Source organism: Piliocolobus tephrosceles, chromosome 3 (assembly GCF_002776525.5).
Source record: "Piliocolobus tephrosceles isolate RC106 chromosome 3, ASM277652v3, whole genome shotgun sequence".
In the NCBI taxonomy this organism is placed as follows: domain Eukaryota; kingdom Metazoa; phylum Chordata; class Mammalia; order Primates; family Cercopithecidae; genus Piliocolobus; species Piliocolobus tephrosceles.
This window is the reverse complement of record NC_045436.1, coordinates 84,178,456-84,186,439: the sequence shown is the minus strand read 5'-3', so window position 1 is coordinate 84,186,439 and position 7,984 is coordinate 84,178,456.

Here is a 7,984-nt window from a genome sequence, read left to right as displayed (position 1 = left end):
GACTTTTAACTTGCAAAATTGTTAATCCTTGAATTGTTTTGATTTATCACCATTATTTGATGGAATTGATCTCTTTCTCTTCCTAGAAATACTTTCATAATCTGGCTTTCAGAGTACCTCATTTTCTTTATTTTCTTTTTGCCTCATTGATCCATACTTGTCTATTTTCTTTTCTTTTCTCTTAATGTCTCTCAGCCTCCTAACTCTAAAAGGTTTAGTCCTTCCACATGTTTTAGTCTGCACCTAGTCTCTTGCTGTTTCCATTCATTCAATAACAATTTCCAAATTTCTATTTCCATCTCAACCTCACCTAATATATCACTTGGATATTTAATTATTACCTTAAAATTTAAATTTCCAAAATGATGTATGGCCCTTCCTCTCAAAACACGGATAATCCTAAAAGCTGAAGTCATGAGTAACTCATTCTTTTTGCATTCTAATCTATCATAAAATCATTTTATTTCCTTAAGTATATACACAGACTCAGTGTTTTTTACTACCGCAATTGCCATCTCGGTTTCAAAACACAAATTCATTTATATTTCTCTTTCTCTGACAGCTCTTTACACTGGTTTTGTATCTCCCTTTCCTACCCTCTCCTCTGCACAAACGCTAGTTTTCATGTTAAATGTAAACAAGATCATGTTGCAGTGGTGTCTAATCTCATTCAGTCTAAACCCATGGTTCTTAAGATAGCTTACATGATGTCTAAGACCTCATATCCTATTATTTTTATCCTTACTCATCACAGCCCAGCCATAGTGACTCAGTTGACATTTCTCAAATATTCCAATCATTGTTCTCCTGAAATATTTTGAGCTTACTTCTGTTATCCATCTGGATTTCTTCTTCCAGTAGTTGTACAAATGCCACCATCACTTTGCTTTCTCTTTGAGGATTACCCTCTTTACATTATTTAAAGTTGCCAAGGCTCCCCAGCCTCCAAAATGTTTAATTATGATGGCAATGGTTTAATTTTTCTTCATAATAACTTATCATATAAATAGCATATATTTTATTTTATTTAGTGTATTTCTTAATGAAGTATGCTGTAAGCTCCCCAAGAGGAGGGGATTTTTTTTAAATATTGTGTTTACTTCTATATTTATTTCACCAAATACAATGCACTCATAGGCACTCATTAAATACCTTTTTGCAATTGCAACAAAAGGAAAAATTGACCATGAGATCTAATTAAGCTAAAGAACTCTGTACAGCAAAAGATGCTATCAATAGAGTAAACAGACAACTTAGAAAGTGGGAGAAAATTTTTGCAAACAGTGCATCTCAAAAAGGACTAATATTCACTCTCTATAAGGAACTTAAATAAATTTACAAGGAAAAGCAACCCACCCCATTAACAAGTGGGCAAAGAAGATGAACAGATACTTTTTTAAAAAAGAAGGCATACATGTGGCCAACAAGCATACTCAAAAAAGCTCAACACCACTGATCACTAGAGAAATGGATATAAAAACCACAAGGAGATACCATCTCACACCCGTCCAAATGTTTACTATTAAAAAGGCAAAAAATAACAGATACTGGTGAGGTAGCAGAGAAAAAGGAAAGCTTATACACTACTGGTTGGAGTGTAATTTAGATCAACCGCTGTGGAAAGCAGTGTGGTGATTTTTCAAAGAGCCAAAAACAGAATTATCATTTAAACCCAGCAAATCAAAGGAATATAAATCATTCTGTCATGAAGACACATGCACATATATGTTCACTGAAGCACCATTCACAGTACCAAATACATGGAATCAATCTAAATGCCCATCAATCTGAATGCCAATCTAAATATGGTATGTATACACCATGCAATACTATGCAGTCATAAAAAGAACGATATCATGTCCTTTGCAGGAGCATGCATGGAATTGGAAGCCATAATCCTTAGCAAACTAACACAGGGACAGAAAACCAAATACTGCATGTTCTCACTTATAAGTGGTAGATAAATGATAAGAATACATGGACACATAGAGGGGAAAAACAGACAGTGGGGCCTACCAGATGCTGGAGGATGGGAGATGGGAGAGGATCAAGAATAATAATGATGATGAATACTAGGCTTAGTACCTGGGTGACAAAAAATTCTGTACAACAAACCCCCATGTCACGGGTTTACCTATATAACAAATCTGTACATGTACCTCTGAACTGAAAATAAAAGTTAAGAAAATAAAATAAATAAATAGCTTTTTGAATAAATGAGCCACAGAGAAATGAAAACAAATGCGTACAAATGCATTAGAAGTGCAAGATGAAAAATTATTTTTTTCAGATTTTGCACATATATATTTTCATATATGTGCAAATAAGTTATCAAAGTCAACAGTTTTGATATATTTTAGTCAGTCTTTGTAAATTAACTTGGTTATAATAATGATAATTTACATTCTCATAGCAGTTTATGATTTTCAAAGCACTTTCCGTATTATTTCATACGATCTTCACTTCCACAGATATTATTGCTATAATTCTTCTGCTTATGAGAGGGGACCAAGACCCAGTTTTATGCCAAAGATTATGTACCAAGTGAATGTCAAAGCCTGAAGAGTACTCCATGTATTATTTTATCAAGTCTATTTTCCTTCCTCAAACATACTGCCCCGTGAATCCTCATTATTTGTCATGATTATAATTATGCAGTAAATTTCTATCAACCACACAGGATTAGTTGAAATCTATCATATACAGAAAGACAAAATGGTAAAGCAAGTGAGTATGACTGATATATTTAGTAACTAAAAGTTTTTGTCAATGAAAAAGCTTGTATACTCAAAAATTCCATCAATGCCTTTAATATGAGCTTTGCTTAGTGTCCTTAATACTAAAACTTGTATAAATCATGCTGCAATAGCTCCTCCAAATAAATATTAGTTGTAGTAGTATACCACACTATGTTTGCTGTGTTTACCTTTTTAGTTGTTGGAATCACTTTCTACATAATCACCAAAACAAGAAACTTCAGATATATGCTTAGTTCCTACTTTTTCCAGCCTCACCACTATAACCAATTAGTGATAAAATCCAATAAATCTTAATTAGCAAATATTTCTAGACTATATGTACTTTCCAGTGCTATTCTCACTGCAGTAATTCAGGTTCTCCTTATCTTCCACTTGGTCTCTAGTGACAACCTCTTCACTTTTCTCCTTTAAACAGTCTCAGACATGTCTCCAATATATCCTCCAAGAAATGGTACATCTGTACCCCAACCTAATTGTATCCTCTTCAGTAAAGGAACAGATAATATGTATTTTAGGCTTTGGGCCATATGGGCTCTGCCATAAGTACTAAACTCTACCATTATAGTATAAACTATACATAGACAATATATAAAGAAATGAGTGTGGCTATGTTTCAACAATGTTATATTAGAAAAACAGGTTGTGGGTCAAATTTGGCCCATAGGCCATGGTTGCCAATGCATGTTCTTAGAGAATAGAGACCTTGTTTTCATCTATACCATCAACAACTAGAAGCACGTAATAGGAGCTGTACAATAGTTAGAGTTTTACATAGTAGAAGCATTACAATAAAGTAAAAAGCTATTGAAAAATAAATTACTAATTCCAAAAAAGGAATAGATAGTGGATGACTAAAAGTCAAATGTCATCCTCAAGAACCTTTATGTATAAACTGAGATATTAAGTTATTCATTCACTAGGAAATAAATTATCCAAAAGAAAAAAGTTATAATCTTCATATTGTATATAATAAGTTTAAATTCTCTATAAGATAGCTTGAGTGTTTTATAGGATCTGGGCTGGAGTTGTAAATTTTGGAGTCAGTAGCATAACAGTCATATGCACTGAGGGAGTCAGTGAGTAAAATTCAAATGCATGAGTAAAAAGTACCAGGAATGGCTGGGCACGGTGGCTCATGCCTCTAATCCCAGCACATTGTAAGGCCAAGGCGGGTGGATCACTTGAGGTCAGGAGTTTGAGACCAGCCTGGCTAACATGGTAAAATCTCATCTCTCCTAAAAATACGAAAATTAGCAGGGCTTGGTGGCAGGCACCTGTAATCCCAGCTACTCATGAAGCTGAGGCAGGAGAATCGCTTGAACCCGGGAGGCGGAGGTTGCAGTGAGCGGAAATTTGCAGGGAGGAGAGATTGCGCCACTGCACTCCAGCCTGGGTAACAGAGTGAGACGCTGTCAAAAAAAAAAAAAAAAAAAATAAAAATAAATAAATAAAAAAATAAAAAATACCAGGAATATAAGGAGAATACCTACCTTTAAAGAGCTACAGTGAAACTAAATTCTACGTAGAAAGATCTGAGGGATAGCCAAAAATGAAAGAAACAATTCTGAAGAAAATAATTTGATAAGAGTCAAGGGTGAAAATATTTGAAAGATTAAAGAAGTCAGCAACAAAGGTAAATGCCACCAAAATAGTAAGTTAATCTGATGAAAGTATTTGTGAACTTAGAATTAAGAAGTCATGAAACACCTTAATTTAGTACAATAAAAGGAAAAGCCAAATGGTGATAGTGAATAAGATATAAGAAAGTAAAGGTGGTGAGAGTGCAGTATTTTAAAACAAAGAAAAAGAGAACTGAGTTATAACTTGTAATATTATCAAAGAATTTAATTCTTGGCTTATTTATGAGATTCTATAAAATAGAAAAGTACTGTGCATGTGTAAATGGTTAGAATAAGTCAATACATTAGAATAAATCAAATGTTCCACAAAATTAGGGGAAATGATAAAGTTTTCAAAACAGAGAATGGGGAAAATAGCTACAACCAAGTTTTCCTAAGACAGCAGTAGAAACACATCTTTATCTGAAACTATCAGGAGAAGGTAAAGATAGAAGTAAAGAGATGTGTTAAAAGGTTAATAAGCAGCCAAAAGAGTCAGATAATTGTCTTGACTTTTCATGTAGAGAAAGAAAATAATAAAGTCAGCTTAATAGCTGAGAAAAAGACAGAAAAGAGGAATTATTTAGAGCTCAAGGAAATATAAGTTTCAAATACCTTTTGAGGGAAATGGGAAACGTTAATCATTAAATATATGTAATAAGATTGCAGAATAGTATGGAGGGCACAGTTATGAGTAAATCATAAATCTCTGATGACACAACTCTGCAATGTTAGGAGATTTTCTTTTGCACCATTCAGCAGCAAGACATAGTTTCTGAGAAATATGTTTAAAATTACCCATGATTGGGCATTAAAGTCAAAGAGCAATGCGGTAAAGGAAGGAGGTTGTTGCCAATGAATAGTAGCCGAAATGATGCTGCCTAAGTTGCCAGTGTCATAGTGATAGAATCAAAGCTGCAAGACAGCTGGTTAAAGTGGACATCAAGGACTGCAGATCACTATGAAGCTAGGGCTGTATCTCATAGAAATGAACAATAATATCAGAAGGATAAGAAATTACTTTCAGAAATGAAATACTGAAATATTTAACTCAAAAGCGGAAAACATATGGTCAATGACAAAGACGAACTTGTAGCTATAATTATTGATGACTGATGTAGGGTGCAGGTAAAGGTAAGCAAAACTCAGGACATCAAAAAATAAAAAGAAAAAGAAATTTGAGGCTAGGGTGTTATAATTGCAATCTACTGCAGCAGACCCTGCAGTGTCCTGTCCCACCCCTTTACCCTTACCAGTTACTCGCCTTTTGCTTTTAACTTTTAACGGCCATCTTTTGCACATTATTTGTTTGAGGTTTTTTCCTAGCGTCTGGAGCTTTGGTACCTGTAAGGTAGGATGGAAGTGCTGGAAAATTAGTGCCCTTCTTCTCCCTAAAGCTCTTAAACAGTGAGAGACCAGCTCCCTCATCCCTTCAGTGGGTGTAACTTATCTTGGCTTGCAAGATTTCTCCAGTAGAAATAAGTTTCAGTCTTCAGTGGTAAGCTAGTTTGAAAACAAACCCATTTACAGGTTCTATTCTCTTCCTTGACTAAGTTGTTTCCCTTCCCTCACATTCTTATCTTAAAGTTCTCTTTTAGTCAGACGGTAACTTCAATAAGGAGTGTTAAATGGTATGTATTTATACATGTGGGTTGAAATCAAACAATTTGAAAAGCAGATAGATAACTATAAAAAGTGGTTGATACAACCTCTTTTCCTAGTGACATTAATACATGCCAATTCTCCACTGCAGAAGAACAAAGGAAATATGGCTCAAAGAACAAGCCCATAATCATTTCAACCAACGGACATTTACTGAATATCTACTAGGTACTGGGAATAGGCTAGGTTTCAGAGACACAAAAAATAAGTAAGATAACATTCATATTCTAAATATTTTTGCAGGCTATTACATGAGTTAAAACTATAATCAAAAATTTCTGATGAACTATAAAAGGAATGACTAAAACACTAATAGTGAATTGGCATAGAGGAAACATACCTTAAAATCTAGGAGAGTCAGAGGAGACTTCATGTAAAGGGTATTAAACAAAACCAGGGCCACACAGAAATTGAAGGAGTGCAGATAAATTTTATCATTAAAAACTACTGAAATAAGGGAAAAATCTCTGGTAAAGAACAGAGCTCATTCATAAATACAGCAGGCACAAGGAGGAATTTATAGACAATGAGCAGAATGGGAGTCAGAGTATGGAAAATTACTAAGAGGAAGTATCAGGTCAGTAATTGAAGGTGATCAGATATCAAGAGATGGGGATTCTTTCTAAACCAACTTAGCAAGATTCTTGCCTAAAGTGGGTGGTGCAGGCCCAGTAGGGACAGAGGCCAAGGTTGAGACCTAGACAGCTCAGAGGAGGCTGATCAAAGTTTAGTCAAGGAGAGAATGAATCTTGGCCAGGGGTGACCTCTAAATTAAGTTTCACAATAAAGTGATGTTGACCAGGTGAAGGGGTAGTGGTAAAAGCGGTGGCTATTTTAGGAAGAGAGAACAGATAATGCCACATAGGCTAAAAATGGCAGGGTAAGTGTAGGAAGTTACAAGATGTTTAATGCTTCTGGAATTTAGATGGAAGAAAAGATAAATACATTTTGGGGAGCAAGTAGGGTGCAAAATCATTCCTTACATGTCAGTTCATGGAGTTTGTGAATGTATTTCAGGCAATAGGGTTTCAATGTTGAAATTTGAATAAACAAAGGAATCACCTCTATTAGAGCATAGAATTGTGTGTGTTTGAGTGTGTGTGTGTGTGTGTTTGTGTGAAAGAAGATAACAAATGTACCAATAAATTTATCAATAAGGAAAATAGCAGAGATTGGTATAGAACATATATTTGGTAAAGTGATAATATATGGGTGATTTATTTAAATGTTTTGCTTTAGTAAACTATCCTTGTAAAAGAAGAATTTCAGGAGATATTTAAAGGATAAGAAGAAGCCAGTTATTTGAAGATACGGAATATGGCATTAAAAGTCAGAGAGAACTTTTAATATGGCATTAAAAGTCAGAGCTTGTGCAAAGGGCTTGTGGTGGATTTATTTTGCTTTGTCTGAAGAATAGGAATAAAGACAAGGCGACTGGGAGATATTGGGTAGGAGAGGGAGTAAAGAGAAATGTAGTTGGGTACTAGGAACATTCTAGTTCAAAAAGGGTTTTAGAAGTCAGAGTAAGTAGTTTGTATCTTATTTTAACTGGGATCTATTTGAAGCAGAATAATGAGCCCCCAAAGAGGTACACACCTTAATCCCTGTAACCTGTTAATATGAAACATTACATGGCAAAGGCGAGTTAAAGTTTATAACCTGATGATCTCAAAATAGATTACGCTGGATTATTTGTGTGGGCCCAATGTAATCACAAGCATCTTTAAAAATGAAGAAGGAAACAAAAAGAGAGGGTCAATGGAAAATATGACTATGAAAGAAGGGCACAGAGAGATGTAATGTTGATGGATTTCAAGGTGGAGAAAGGGCCTTGAGCCAGGACTATGGCTGATCACTAGAAGCTGGAAAAGAGAAGGAAACGAGGATGTCCCTTAGAGCCTATGGAATAGAACAAAGCTTTGCTGGCAGCTTAACTTAGGTTCG